At 39.7% G+C, this 16,602-nt stretch overlaps 1 protein-coding gene across 1 annotated transcript in view; it reads right to left on the reverse strand.

The window, feature by feature from the left end:
• Positions 1-9,871, reverse strand: part of LOC143027547 (neural cell adhesion molecule 2-like) — a 710,233-nt gene extending 700,362 nt beyond the window's left edge. Inside the window, exon 1 of the mRNA XM_076188843.1 lies at positions 9,687-9,871. The gene's annotated coding sequence lies outside the window, so the exon portion shown is untranslated. The remainder of the gene's footprint in view (positions 1-9,686) is intronic.
• Between the last annotated feature and the right edge of the window lie 6,731 nt (positions 9,872-16,602).

Raw genomic sequence — 16,602 nt, forward strand, 5'->3', positions numbered from 1 at the left:
ACAAATTTAGATTTAAGAAGGAAATAGGCAAGAATTGGTTTACTAATAGGGTGGTCAACGAATGGAATAGACTTAGTAACCATGTAGTGAGCGCTGAAACTATCAGTTGTTTTAAGAAACGGTTAGACAACTTTATGGATGGGAATGACAGGTGGTGATGGATATGGGACTGCCTAGTGTAGGCCTTATGGTCTCTTGCAATCTCCTTTATTCTTATGTTCTTATAGGTAGAACCAAACATTGATATATTCTGTGGTAAATTTCTGAAAAGAATCTAGGTATCCCCACTTCAAGATATTTTGCTCCGAGTGTAGATTTAAAATGTTTTTCTAATAGTTCAATTTGCATGCTTTCTTCTGTCTTAGAAATATCAAAGGAGAATGGTACTGACAATAATGCAAAAGGATGTTCAAAAGATGAGAAATCACAAAATGTTTTTTGAAATCTCTTTGATGACAGTTACAAGTGGCTGTGACACTTAGCAAAGTTAAGTACAGATTCATTATTGAAAGTGTTTTTCTGCTCTTTGTACACAAGAAAAACTGAATTTTCATTTGACAACTGTGACTTTCATAAACTTACTTTTGCAATGAAGCACTAGATGTCATCACACAACTGAGTGATGAGTCGGATTTTACCTTGTAATTTCAAATTAAGATCAGTTAATTCCACATAAAAAGACAAAATTTGCAGGCTGAAGATGCTTTTATAGGGCGGCATTTTCTACATATCTGCGAGTCTGGGTCTAGGCAATGATATAAAAATATTTTGTTGTAAAATAAGAACATAATAGATGAATAAAATAAACAAGTTAACCTCTTCCATACAATGATGCCTACGCGGGCGTAAGTATACAAGGATGCCGTTGTCGGCGTCTTGATTATCTTTATTTTGTAGTTGTAGCTGAGTGACCCACGAATTCTATGAACTGGCTTGATCACGTTTTCGGTGTCTACTATTACTCAGTGAAAAAGATCAAGTAAAACAGGAGTGGCTTTATATTTCAGAACGCGAGTATTGTGATGCATCAATCATCGTACCTCAGGCATTCGATGCTGCGCGCAAGAATTTGACTCGTATTGAGAAGGAAATATATAAAAAAAATTAGTAATTTTTTTCTAACTTCGCCCGAAGAATATCAAGCTCTAATATAATCGTGAAATAACACTAATACATTTTTTTTTTCTCCTTTCCCCTCACCATTACCCCGTTACGGTGATGGCATAATCAGAAGCGTGCTGGTCTCACATTTGCTAGGTTGCGGGTTCGAGTATCACAATCTTCTCCGATTTCCAGGAGTGACTTGTCTGCTATAACATTCCAACCGCAAAGGACAAAGCTTAAGTTTCTCACGTTTTCCCCATCGCAACCCCTCTCACCGTGGTGGGGTTGGGGTTGGGGCCTGAGGTGGTGAGGTGCGTCTCCCCAACCCCCTACCCCATTCCCTTTTACCCTTTCACCATCCTGAACCTCGCCGTTCGAACGTAGCTCGACCGGGGGTGTTCTGTGTACGTTCGTGTGGTCACAGTCGCCCACTCCAGCTCTCTCTACCTTTTCAAAATGGGACACTCCATACCCTTGACTCTTGACATGCAGTCACACGATTCCTACTTCTCCTCTTTCTGCTCTTCCCCTTCCTCCTCCTCCTCTTCCTCTCCTGCTCCAACTTCCTGGTTCTCTTCCTTCGTCTCCTCTTTTTCCTATTCCTCCTCCTCTTCATATGAGTGAAGACCAGTTTCCACTTTAAAAAAAATATTGTCTCTTCTTCCTAATGCATTCCTTAAACCTTCATTTATCATATCCCCACCAATATCACCACCACCACTATCATTACCCATGCCAATAGCACCACCCTCACTACCACTATCTATACCACTAACACCACCCTACCACCACCAACTCCATCCCCACCACAGCCGTCTTACCACCACCACCACAACCACTTTACCACCACCACAACCACCTTACCATACCACATCTTCATACTTCCGGCCTTCCCCATTTTCCAAACCTCTACCACCCTCCTCCCTCTTCCACTTCCCTCCTACTCACCCTCTTCAACCTGTTCCCATCACACTTTTCTTCCTTCCTCCTTATCTTCCTCCTAGCATCCTTCTCCCTCTCAATTCTTCTTATCCTTATTCCTCTACTCCTTACATCCCGTTTCCTTCCTGTTTTCTTTTACCATTCCTCTCCTTTCTCCGTTTTTCTTCCTCCTCCTCCTCCTTCCTCTTGCCCTTCTCCTCCTCTTCCTCGTCCTTCTCTTCCTCCCTCTGCTAATCCCCTACCACTCCTCCACCCCCTACCTTCCACGTCCTCCTTTCTTCCTTTTTTCTTTCTTCCCCACCTTCCACTCCTCATTCTCCCCTTCTTCTCCCTCCTCCTCCTCGTTCTTCTTGTTCTCCTCCTCCTCCTACTCCTCCTCCTCCTCGTCCTCCCTCTGTTAATCCCCTACCACTCCTCCTCCTTCCTCTCCCTTCACACCTCCTCCTTTCTTCCTTCTTCCCCTCCTTACACTCCTCCTCCCCTTCTTCTCCCTCCTCCTCCTTCTCGTCCTTCTGTTCCTCCCTTTGCTAATCCCCTATTTCTCCTCCTCCCTCTCCCTTCCACCTCCTCCTTTCTTCCTTCTTCCCCTCCTTACACTCCTCATCCTCCCCTTCTTCTCCCTCCTCCTCCTCGTTCTTCTTGTTCTTCACCTCCTCCTCCTCCTCCTCGTCCTTCCCTTCCTCCCTTTGCTAATCCCCTACTTCTCCTCCTCCCTCTCTCTTCCACCTCCTCCTTTCTTCCTTGTTCCCCTCCTTCCACTCCTCATCCTCCCCTTCTTCTCCCTCCTCCTCCTCCTCGTTCCTCTTGTTCTCCTCCTCCTCCTCGTCCTTCTCTTCCTCCCTCTGCTAATCCCCTACCACTCCTCCTCCCTCTCCCTTCCACCTCCTCCTTTCTTCCTCCTTCCCCTCCTCATCCTCCCCTTCTTCTCCCTCCTCCTCCTCTTCCTCACCCCGACCTCAATCGTTAGAACTTCACTTACCCCTTTCCCCCCACTCAAAACGCTTCATAATCGTCCCGTGAAGCGCTTCGTTCTCATCTTTCGAATCGCGGCTGCATCGTTTTCTCTCTGGATCGCTCGTTATGAGCCCAGAATGCAACAGGACACTGTCAAGGAGATTGTTTACTTAAATTTTACCAACCTAGCAAAAATATGCTGCTATGATGTTGTCAAATGGCTGGTTTGTCGTTCATAGATTTTCGTGAGTCAATTTCATTTTTCCAAAATATCTATAATTAGGAGCGTAGGTAAAATACAGTCTATAATAATAATATTTATTCTTTATCATTTATTCATTTAGTTCATGTTTTATTGTCGTTATTATTATCATTATTATTATTATATTATATATTATTATATATATTATATTATATATATATTATTATATTATATTATTATCATTACTATTATCATTATCATCATTCCTATTATTATTATATATTATTATATTATATTATATTATTATCATTACTATTATCATTATCATCATTCCTATTATCATTATTATTATTATTATTGTATCATGTGGTAAGACAGATATGTGAGAAAGCTATAGGAAAGGGGAAAGGATGTTTTTTGGGCTTTTATGGATCTGGAAAAGGCTTATGATAGGGTAGACAGAAAGGTACTGTGGGAGGTTATGCAGATTTATGGGATAGGAGGAAAGCTTTTGGGAGCTGTCAAGAGTTTTTATGTGAGTAGTAGAGCATGTGTTAGGATTGGAAATGGAGAGAGTGAGTGGTTTGAAGTAAAGGTGGGACTTCGTCAAGGATGCGTTATGTCGCCCTGGCTGTTCAACTTATACATGGATGGGGTGGTGCGAGAGGTGAATGCTAGGGTAGTGAGTCAGGGATTGGAGATGGTTAAAGAAAATGGAGAAAAGTGGGAGGTGAGCCAGCTGTTGTTTGCGGACGACACTGCGCTTGTGGCAGGGTCAGAGGAGGGATTGAGGAAGCTGGTGGCAGAGTTTGGGAGAGTATGTGATAGAAGAAAGCTAAAGATAAATGTGGGTAAAAGTAAGGTGATGAGATGTACAAGGGGTGAAAGTGGCAGTAGACTGGAAGTGAACATTAAGGGAGAGCGACTGGAGGAAGTGGATAGTTTTAGATACTTGGGTGCAAGTGTAGCAGGAAAAGGTGGAGTGAAGGTGGAGGTAGAATGTAGATTGAGAGAAGCGAGTAAATGCCTTGGTGGTTTAAAGAGTGTAATGAGAAATAGACATTTGGGAATGGATGCGAAGAGGAGACTGTATGAAGGAGTGATTGTGCCAACAGCACTGTATGGGGCAGAAACGTGGAACATAAGAGAAGAAGAGAGAAGGAGTTTGAATGTGTTTGAGATGAGGTGTCTGAGAAGTATGGTGGGGGTTACTAGGCTAGATAGAGTGAGAAATGAGGAGGTGAGGAGGAGAACAGGGGTGAAAAAGGATTTGGGAGAGAGGGTTGATGAAAGAATATTAGGATGGTTTGGACACATGGAAAGAATGAGTGAAGAAAGACTAGTAAAAGAGGTATGGAAGGCAGATGTGGAGGGAGTGAACATGAGGGGACGTCCTAGGATGAGGTGGATGGATGGGGTGAAGGGGGCTTTGGGGAAGAGGGGAATGTCTGTTGAGGAAGGAAGGGAGAGGACGGAAGACAGAGGTGAGTGGAGAATGGTTGTATATGGATGATGTTGTGACTGCATGAGGAGGAATGGGCGGGGGGGTGGGGGGGTGGGGTAGTATGTGTGAGTAAATTTTGACGCAGCCCGAAGGGATTTCTCCCCGTCCTCTCCTTATATGCAAAGGGGGACGGAGAGGGGGGGTCGCCGATTAAATGAAGCGGCCTTGCTGTGGATGTACTGTGTCTTGCGACACTGCTTCTGACCCAGGGCGGTGGGTAGGGTTCAGGGATGACCCGTCATCCAGGAGGTGCTCAGATGAGAGGAAGGGTGGGAGGGGTGTGGAGTGTATTTAGGGATGAAATGGGTGGGAGTGTTTTTATGCCTTTCCCTTTGTGGCTACCTCCCTTGGAAGGGGGAAAAAGCCTTGGTATATGTATGTATGTATGTATTATCATTATTATTATTATCATCATTATATTATAATTTTGATTGTGTGCTTTTTCTCGGCAAGATCTTTGTTCCTGTAATTCCTATTATATCTCTCTATCTCTGATTAGGTTCTATAGAATATAGAGGTTGTAAGGTCCGTACCAGCTTGTTAACTGTGGGTTCTTGTGTGTCATTTACAAATGTGCTACTACATTTCTGTTTAGAAAATGTATATATATATATATATATATATATACATATATATATATGTATACATATATATACATATATATTTGTATATGTATACATATACATATATATATATATATACATACATATATATATATATATATATATATATTCAAAATCTCCAGTAAGTTCCATTGCTGTATGCTTTTAGAAACAGCTTATTACTTTTGATTTTTTTTTTCTTTTTTTACTTTTTTTCAGAGAAATCGGGTTCTGTATCTGTCTCTGTCTGTGTCATTATCCCCCTGTGTTTGTCTCTATGTCAACGACTTTCTGTGTACGACTGTCTGTATCTGTCTGTATGCGTATGTCTATGTGTCTGTTTCTGTCTGTGTCTGTCTGCTGACTCTGTCTCTGTTTGTCTGTTTCAGTTTATTTCAGTCTGTCTATCGCTGCCTGCCTGTCGATGTCTGTCTGTCTGTCTGTCTGTCTGTCTGTCTCTGTCTGTCTGTCTCTGTCTGTCTGTCTCTGTCTGTCTGTCTCTGTCTGTCTGTCTCTGTCTGTCTGTCTCTGTCTGTCTGTCTCTGTCTGTCTGTCTCTGTCTGTCTGTCTCTGTCTGTCTGTCTCTGTCTGCCTCTGTCTGTCTCTGTCTATCTGTCTCTCTCAGTTTCTGTCTGTCCCTGTCTGTCTGTCTGTCTCTGTCTGTCTCTATCTCTGTCCGTGGCTCTGCCTCTGTATGTCTGTCTGTCCCTGTCTGTCTCTCTATGTGTCTGTCTGTATGTCTGTCTGTGTCTTTGTCTGTGTCTCTGCCTCTGTCTGCCTGTTTTTGTATGCCTGTCTCTGTCTCTCTGTCTGTCCCTGTGTCTCCGTCTGTCTGTCTATGTGTGTGTCTATCTGTCTCTGTCTGTCTGTGTGTTTGTCTATATCTCTGTCTCTGTGCATGTTTGTCTGTGCGTCTGTGTATGTGGCTTTGTGTCTGTGTCTGTCTTTGTCTATGACTGTCTCTACCTGTGTCGTTTTCCCTGTCTCTCTTTCTCCGTCTCACTGTCTCTGTCTTTGTCTCAATATCTCTTCGTTTCTCTTCGTGTCACCTCGACCAACTCTGTCTCTGTTTCTCTGTTTCTCTGTTTTCTCTCTCTCTCTCTCTCTCTCTCTCTCTCTCTCTCTCTCTCTCTCTCTCTCTCTCTCTCTCTCTCTCTCTCTCTCTCTCTCTCTCTCTCTCTCTCTCTCTCTCTCTCTGTGTGTGTGTGTGTGTGTGTGTGTGTGTGTGTGTGTGTGTGTGTGTGTGTGTGTGTGTGTGTGTGTGTGTGTGTGTTTCACATCACGTCTTATATAAAAAAAAATCTGTCCATAAACAATGGTCACTAACCCCTCCTACACGATGACGAACTTAATGGTTTTTATTTTAGTTATAAAATGTGTTTCTGTGTGGACTATCTCAGACCTCTACAGGGGTTTTGATCGATTGTGACGCTCTTCAGGCGGGGGAATACATCATCAGACGGATAAAACATCTTGTCCTTCTTAGGATCATTACCCATAGAGACGTTTTCATGTGCATAAACTATTCGACTTTGAACCTAAAATATCTTCAGAATCGACGTTTCTGCAAATGACTGTTTGCAGCCTTGAACGAAGAAAGATAAACAACGTTTTCATGATATCTCGCCTTTGACCTCACCTTTCTCACCTAGCCTCACACCTACCCTTACCTCCACTCTCTTTGCCTCGCACATATCCTGAGCCTTTGAGACTCTGAGACCCGGATACTCCTAAGATTCCAGGACCCGGACCAGAAGCCCCGAAGACTCGGAGACCCGGAGACTCGGATACCCGGAGACCCGGAGACTCGGATACCCGAAGACCCGGAGACTCGGATACCCGAAGACCCGGAGACTCGGATACACGAAGACCCGGAGACTCGGATACCCGAAGACCCGGAGACTCTGATACCCGGAGACTCGAAGACACTGATACCTGGGGACTCGGAGACCCGGAGACTCGGAGACTCGGATACCCGGAAACTTGGATACCCGGAAACTCGGATATCCGGAGACCCGGGGACTCTGATACCCGGAGACTCGAAGACTCTGATACTTGGGGACTCGGAGACCCGGAGACTCGGATACCCGGAGACTTTGAGATCCAAAGACCCAGAAACTCGGATACCCGAAGACTCGTAGACTCGGAGACTCGGATACTTGGGGCCTGCAAACCTGTAAAACTCTCGCCTCTCATAGGAACCCACTCTGGCACACCAGACATGATGTTTACAAAGAATTAAATTCGTTTGTGGATCTGATTCCGAAACCTTCAACTTCGTGTGTTGTTTGCGTACGATTATACACAGGATGGAGGAAGTAGGCATGTTATGAATATGATGAGTGATGTGAATGTCGAATTACATTTTCAGGTATCGCATGTATACGCTTATTGTGGGGAAAATAACTACATTGAGGCTATGGATGACCACAATAATGACTGAGATAAAACTAAATTGTTCAATACGGTAATAAATAATCAGACTCCCCACACCAGTAACTAATTGGACAATCAATAAATAAATAAATTATTCACTATCAATCAATCAATCAATCGATTAATCAATCAATGAACAGAAACAAATTGACAAATAAATAAGTAAAAAAGTACATAAATATATGAATAAATAGATAGATAAAATAATGGATAAATAACCAAGTTAAAATAAAGGATAAAAGTAAATAGATAAATACATGAAAGCTATAAAAATAAGCAATGAACTAAACGGTTAATTGAAGAACAAAATAGTAAGTTAGTGATTGAAAGAAACGGATTATCAAGTACATAGACAAATGTACACGTACACACAAATGGGCACATTCATGCACGTGTACACACACGCACACACACACACACGTACGCACAACTCGTGAAGTAGTTGGTAGAGTTCCCGGCTGCCACTACGGAGGTCAGGGTTTGAATCCCGCCCAGGGCTGAAATAATTTCAGTATCGCTGCGTTACGGGTTGTTACTCCAACTCTCGTGGGCGGGGAGTTGGGTGTGTGTGTACGTGTAAAGTCACAGCATTACCCATAGATCGGTTGGACTCGTGATAAGGTTAATATCTGTCGATCACGAGTCCAACATGTGATCCAAGACCAAGGTGAAACACACACACAAACACACACACACACACACACACACACACACACACACACACACACACACACACACACACACACACACACACACACACACACACACACACACACACACACAGCCTAGATAAAATGAGATATGAAGGCGGGACATCATGAGCATTGCTCCCCTTCCCGTAAAATACAACTAGGTAAATATAACTACGGAAATACACACAAACACACACACACACACACACACACACACACACACACACACACACACACACACACACACACACGCACACACGCACACACGCACACACCGTACACACATCTGTTGTACCTGTGCAAACAAGACATTTAAGAAAGTGCAGAACATACTTATCCATAGTGTTACTTGACAGCACGTAATTTCTCTCTTAACAGATATTTTTCGTACAGAAGAGAGTTATATTTGACAATTTCCTTACGGAATCGGTGCTACGTAGCCCAATATATTTGTACCGCCTTACCAACAACAACATATGCATTACCACGAAGTATGGGTGTCATTAATTTTCGTTCAGACGCCAATATTACCGTTCGTTTAAATGCGACTGCCTTGGGAGTTGCCAGACACTGCAAGTCAACTTTTTTTTTTAACATTAAAATCCTGACAAGATTGTTCCGGTTTATAGAGTATTCTCGCACAAAGTAAATTGCCCATGTTTATTTCAGCTCATGCGATTAACCGGGTCGTGAGGTGACAAGCTTTTAAGAAATTGCTCAAAATTTTCTGTGAAGCCGAATATGGAAAATTAAGTATCAAATTGTCATCGGGTTATTCTATTTTGTTACTTTGAGCATTTATTAAAAGACCAGTCAAATGTTTCATCTTTGGGTAATTTTTTTTTTAATATGTGGGAATGGGATCATGAGCTTATTTTTATGTGATTTATTTCACGATTAAGGTTATGACCAAGGCTTTGTTAAGAAAATCACTCTTTTAAACCGATCTTTATAAAATATTTGGCGTAAAAAAATAAAACCGTGCTACAACAATAATGACAGGAATTTAACGTCTTATATTTTTCATAATGTTTAGTAAATATCAAAAACATACTAAACTCTCTTTCCCTATAAATTTCACTCACCATCAGCCACTTTCTTACTATTTTCATAATTTACTGGTCTACCACTCAATCACCTATCTCAATTCATTAACATTTAGCTCTTTAAATATTGTTAATGTAACATTTTGTATGTGTTATATTCTAGAGCATAAATGTTAGAAATGAACAAAATAGATATTCACTCACCCGACTGCCGTTACAGTACTCGCCAGGAAGCCATTTTCCATCCATAACAAAATACACAATTTTTCTTTAAATATTCTCTACTTTCCGCAACACTATATAGATTGCACTGATTTATATATATTCGGAGTTTATTTTTACTTAGTTTGATGAAGAATGTAATCCTTATAAACTCGAAAATTGAGAGAAAACTTAGACTACGACTCTGACTTGTCTCGTGATGTCGCTAACTTTAAGTAAACACTAAATGAAAAATTGATAACCGACATTTAAAAAACGCTCTAATATGTTAATATAAAACATATATTTCTTCTGTAATTTTATTAAACTATACTTCTTCCTTTTTTAGAAATAATTGAAATTAATTTTCAAGCAATATATATTATACATTATATACCAATTCGTACCAAGTCCATGTTTTAGTCTTTGGCACAATTTACGTTTTCATAATATTCTCTTTTTATTAATTTTAAACCTAGATTCGTACCCTATGAATTTATAGAATAATTCTTAGTATTCCATCTAATGAACTTCCAAGGATTTAAAAATATTTGGACATACTTTTTCTCTTTGGGGCTAGATATTATTTTAATGGTTCCATATACGAATTCTGCCCTTTCTCATTCACAATCAATTGCACATAATTGGTTTTCCTTTATGCAGAGATAAATAAAGAGACTTTACTGTGCATTACTGTCAATAAATATCGCACCTTTTATAAACCTGTTTAAAACATTTTGATATTGCTCGCTTCACTGTGCAGTAGGCACAATAAATGGTCGATTAATTTTCAACGATCTGATTACATGGTCGGGATGCATATATGTGTTTGTGTGTGTGTGTGTGTGTGTGTGTGTGTGTGTGTGTGTGTGTGTGTGTGTGTGTGTGTGTGTGTGTGTGTGTGTGTGTGTGTGTGTGTGTGTGTGTGTGTGTGTGTGTGTGTGTGTGTGCGTGTGTGCGTTTGTGTGTGCTTGCACGCGCGTATATATTAACCTAACATTATTTACCTAATTGTAGTATAAAAAAAGGAACAACGCTGGTTAGGTTCCGTCTCCTACTCTCCGGCTTATCATATCTAGCATCAGATTCATATTCAGTTCCAACTTGGTATACAGTATATCCCTACTTTCCAATTATCATACTTTGATTTGAATGTGTGTGTGTGTGTGTGTGTGTGTGTGTGTGTGTGTGTGTGTGTGTGTGTGTGTGTGTGTGTGTGTGTGTGTGTGTGTGTGTGTGTGTGTGTGCGTGTGTGTGTGCGCGGGTGTGTGTGTGTGTGTGTGTGTGTGTGTGTGTGTGTGTGTGTGTGTGTGTGTGTGTGTGTGTGTGTGTGTGTGTGTGTGTATGTATGTGTGAGTCCGTGAGTGTGTATATATTTTCATGTCTATACATGTGTCTACATTTGTGGGCGAATAGACAGAGCTGCAGTGAACGTAAATGTATATTTCTGCTTTTCGTGTGTTTTTCATGTTGTTTTAAATAACTATGCATACATATCATATATTCTGTGGACTCGCCTGTGCATGGGCATGAGTCTGCGTGAAAATGTTTCTCGTTTTCACTCATATTATTTGGTTTCTGTTCCTGCATATGGGAACGTATTTCACACGGATGACTGTACGCCTCTGAATCACCCTTGTGTATATATGTTGGTATAGGATGTGGGGGAACGGGGTGGGGGGAGAGTGGGGTGGGGGAGTGGGGGAGAGTTGGGTGGGAGAGGAGTGGAATGCTGATGGATGGATGAGTCGGTGAAGAAGAGAAAGAGGGGAGGGTGGAGCGTGAATAAATGAGTAAAGTATTTACGGGAGAAGTTATGGGGAACATTGGTGGGTGAATATAATGAAGACAAGGTACCAATAAATGGGCGAGAATGAAGGGGAAAGAAGAGGAGGATGAGAAAGGAGAGGGTGATGAAGGGGAGGGTGAAGAAGGGTGCTGAGGAAGGGGGCAGTGAGGAAGGGGAAGGTGAGGAAGAATAGAGTGAGGAAGCGGAGGGTGAGGGAGGAGAGGTTGAGAGAGGGGAATGAGGAAGTGGAAGATGAGGAAAATGAGGGTGAGGAATGGGAGGGTGAGGAAGAACAGTGAGGAAGCGGAGAGTGAGGGAGGAGAGGGTGAGAAAGGTGGATGAGGAAAGGGGCGATGAGAAAGGGGATGATGAGAAATGAGAGGGTGAGGAAGGAGAGAGTGAGATAAGGAGGATGAGGAAAACTGAGGGTGAGGAAGGGGAGGGTGAAGAGGAGGAGAATGAGGAAGGGGAGAGTGAGGAAGGGGAGGGTGAGGAAGAGGAATGTGAAGAGGAGTAGGGTGAGGAAAGGGAGGCTTAGGAAAGGGAGGCTGAGGCAGGAGAAGATGAGGAAAGGGAGGAAGAGGAGGATGAGTAGGAGGGGGAGTAGAAGGAGGGGGAGTAGGAGGGCAGAAGGAGGAGGGGGAGTAGGAAGAGGGGGAGTAGGAGGAGGAGTAGGAGTAGAGGAAGTAGGATGCGGGGAGAAGGAGGAGGGGGAGAAGGAGGAAGGATAGAAGGAGGAGGGGGAGTAGGAGGAAGGGGTAGGAGGAGGGGGAGAGGGAGGAGGAGTAGGAAGAAGGTGAGGAGTAGGAGGAAGGGGAGTAGGAAGATGGGGGATAGGGAGGATGGGAGGAGGAAGGGTAGGAAGAGGTGGAGGAAGAAAAAGAGGAGGAAGAGGAGGGGTAAATGAGGAAGAGGAAACCAGGGTGACGAAGAGGGAGAGAGGAGGTGGCGGAGGAGGAAGAGGAAGAAAAGAGGTGGAGGGAAGAGGATTAGCAAAAAGCTGCGAGAATGATTAAAAGAGAATGTAGTGGAAACTGCAGCAGGTACCCATGCGTTGTCTCGCAAGGCACTGGGAGAGCTCACTTGCAATACAATGACGTCATCACTCGAAATTGTGATGTCAATATTTGACTAATTCGACGAGAGTTCTTACATTACCTACCTCTCTCTTCGCCTTTCTCTCTCATTCTTCCTCAGTCTCCTCCCCCCCCTCTCTCTCTCTCTCTACATACATATATATATAAATATATATATATATATATATATATATATTTATATAAAGTGTAAGATCAGGATAAAGCACAAGATCAAGAACAAGAAATTCTTCGACTGGAGTAAAAAAAGCTAAGAAGTTATAAAAAGTCAACGTGCTGGAGCTCCTTCCAAATTTCATTTCATGCGAAAGACAAAATAAAAGAATATTTTTCTTTGTACCATCTTTCCACTGTTTGGTACATGTTACAGTGTACGAAAGACAAATAAATAAATCGATAAATAAATAAAGGAATATATGCTTATATATATATATATATATATATATATATATATATATATATATGTACACACACATATCTATATATATACACATATATATATGCATGTGTGTGTGTGTGTGTGTGTACATATATATATATATATATATACACACACACACACACACACACACACACACACACACACATATATATATATATATATTTGTATATACATGTGTATATATGTATATACACACACACATATATATATATATATACATATATATATATATATATATACATATATATATATATGTATATATACATACATATGTATATATATATATATATATATATATATATATATACATACATATGTATATAAATAAGTAAAATATATAAATGAATACATAGATAAATAAATTGATATATTATCATACTAATAAATAATCAAGTAAATGATGGTGAATAATTAAATGAATACACAAATGAATAAACAAATAATTTTGTAAATATATATATATATATATATATATATATATATATATATATATATAAATACAAAACCTGAATATACGATAAGTAAAAAATATAGATACATATACAAAAGTGAATCACCAGTGAATAAAGCAATGACCAAAAATAATATACCAAACGATTTGTCAACTAATCAAAATGTACTTATATGAAATAACATAACTGAGTAAATGAACAAAAAAAAAATTAGAAAAAAAAATCTTCTTCTTCTTCTTCTTCTTCTTCTTCTTCTTCTTCTTCTTCTTCTTCTTCTTCTTCTTCTTCTTCTTCTTCTTCTTCTTCTTCTTCTTCTTCTTCGTCGTCGTCGTCGTCTTCTTCTTCTTCCTCCTCTTCTTCTGTTATTAGGCCGCGGTCACAAAATGGAGCTTAAAAGAATAATAATCTCTACTTATGAACCAGTGTAGGGAACCACCATGCTACCTGGTCCAAATTTGGCACAAAATGCTTGACCAGTTTACCTCGAATCTCTCCTTTGTTTTTTCTATATTTTCATTTCGTTCAATTATGAGCATATTTTTTTAAATCTATTTATTCAGTCACGCACTCAGTCATTTGTTTCATCTTAATCATCTATTCATTCAATTGTTTCGTTTTTTTATATAAATAGCTATAGAAGTAAATATTTTGAGAAAATGGTATAAGTCGTGTCTACTATCCTGGATATCAAGTCATTTTGCTAGAACTGCGTGGTCCAATTTTAATGGAATGAATGAAATAAGATATAAAATATATAAATAAAATAAACAAATGAAATGAAATATGAAATATAAAAATGAATTAATGCGCAATAAAGAAATCAAGAAATCATTGATTTAATTAATTACAAAATAAATAGATGAATGAATAAATAAATAAATACAATGAATAAACAAAAAATAGACATAAAATTGATAAATAAATTAATAATAAATACATGTATGAATAAATAAATAAATACGTAAATAAATTAATTAATTAATTAACAGATAAAGAATTAGATAAAAGAAAAATATAAATAAACAAATGTGTAAATACAATGGATAAGTATATAACCAAATAAGAATTCCTAGATGAATAAATATATAAACAAGTAAGCAGATAAATAGAGAGATAAAATAGATACATTCATAAGTAAATGATTATATAAAATAAATAGCTAAATAAAGAAATAAACAAATCAATTACCAAACAATCAAATTAATCAATTAATTAATAAAAAGAGAGCCTGATCACTAATCAGATGAAAAAGTAAAGAAATTAAAATTGTAGAACATAATAAAGAAATCAGTTTAAGGAGAAAGTTTATTTTCCACTACACTTGCTCCACCTGTACAGTCTGCCTAAACTAGTATGTTAAAAGAATCAAATAAATAGACAAAGAAAACAGAATAAGTTGATGTGGATTAACAATCTATCTATTTATATATCTATCTATCTATTAATATATCAAAGGCTCCTCCCCCTTATAAGTACCACCAAGGCACCCACTCCCACCCATTCCACTCCCACCCATTCCACTCCCATCCACCACCACCCATCCACCACCATCTTAGTTCCTCGAGAATGAAAGGTCATCCCTGTCTCCTGCCCACTGCCCGGGTCAGAAGCAATGCGGCAAGACACAGCACATCCACACGAGGGCCGCTTTACTTAAACGGTGACTACTCACCTCCCCGTTTTATTATGTGGGAGAAATAATAAATTATATATATATATATATATATATATATATATATATATATATATATATATATATATATATATATGTGTGTGTGTGTGTGTGTGTGTGTGTGTGTGTGTGTGTGTGTGTGTGTGTGTGTGTGTGTGTGTGTGTGTGTGTGTGTGTGTGTGTGTGTGTGTGTGTGTGTGTGTGTGTGTGTGTGTGTGTGTGTGTGTGTGTGTGTGTGTGTGTGATATCGTATCATTAAGGAATATCAACATCACTGGAATATCTCAGTAAATTTTAGACTCATGAAATCACTTATCATTTTCAAAGTCTGCCACACATCCAATATGATAGTCTCTTTCGGTCACACAATACAAGGAATAAATTACATCAAATAAATTTTGCGCAAAACAAAACAAAAAAATAAATAAAACTTTATACTACCATCTAGAATCTTTATCTAAAATATGACCTAGGCTACGGACGCGCAAGAATGACCCAAGAGCGTGGAAGAGAAGGATTCTTCATTTCGCAATAGGAACTTGTGCCTCTGCCAAATACTCTTCCGTGACCTGACGCAACAGTTGGTTGAGGGGTAGAATGAGACTATGTTAATGCAAGACCTCCCAGAGTCTTGAGCACTTGAGGTCTTGTCATGAAGAGCAGTCTCTTCATGCCCAGTCTAGCGAATATCTTAATTAACCTTCTGCAACATAATGGAATAATTTTGCAGATTTTGCTTTGTTTAACAAGTTCATTGGGAGGAAAGTTGTTCCTTAAATGTTTAGTGTAAATTCTTTTTGAGCCAAACGGTTTTATTCAGCAGAGGGATAAATATCTTGGAGTGTAAAGACTAAGCAGAATAGTTTCATTTAATTGAGAGTTGGTTCCAGGGAAGAAAGAATTAGAACAGCTTCTTCTTCAGAAGAGAGAGAGAGAGAGAGAGAGAGAGAGAGAGAGAGAGAGAGAGAGAGAGAGAGAGAGAGAGAGAGAGAGAGAGAGAGAGAGAGAGAGAGAGAGAGAGAAAGAGAGAAAGAGAGAGAGAAAAGAGAGAGATTTACTTGGTCCAATTCAGTGGTCTTTCGACCTACGGTCCTTTTGTAGTCATGAAAGAATCACAAATGAAGTTACAAACCGTTACGTAATGCTGGTTAGTTGATATCCACGGTTTAAGTTAGTGTTAATGAAATCTTCATGGTACTAAATAACAGCAATACATAATGGTAATAAACTGGAAATTTTTAGATTTAAAAAGGAAATAGGCAAAAATCGGTTTACTAATAGGGTAGTCGACGATTTTAATAAACTTAGTAACCATGTAGTAAGCGCTGAATGGGGATGACAGGTGGTGATGGATTAGGAGCTCCCTAGTGTAGGCCTTATGGTCTCTTGCAATCTCCTTCATTTTTATGTTCTTATGAGTAAGTCTTATGGGAACACAAGAAAGTGGGTTCAGAGCACTTGGTCTTAGTG

This window comes from Oratosquilla oratoria, chromosome 1 (genome assembly GCF_046742065.1).
Source record: "Oratosquilla oratoria isolate Oo_2021 chromosome 1, ASM4674206v1, whole genome shotgun sequence".
Taxonomy (NCBI): Eukaryota; Metazoa; Arthropoda; class Malacostraca; order Stomatopoda; family Squillidae; genus Oratosquilla; species Oratosquilla oratoria.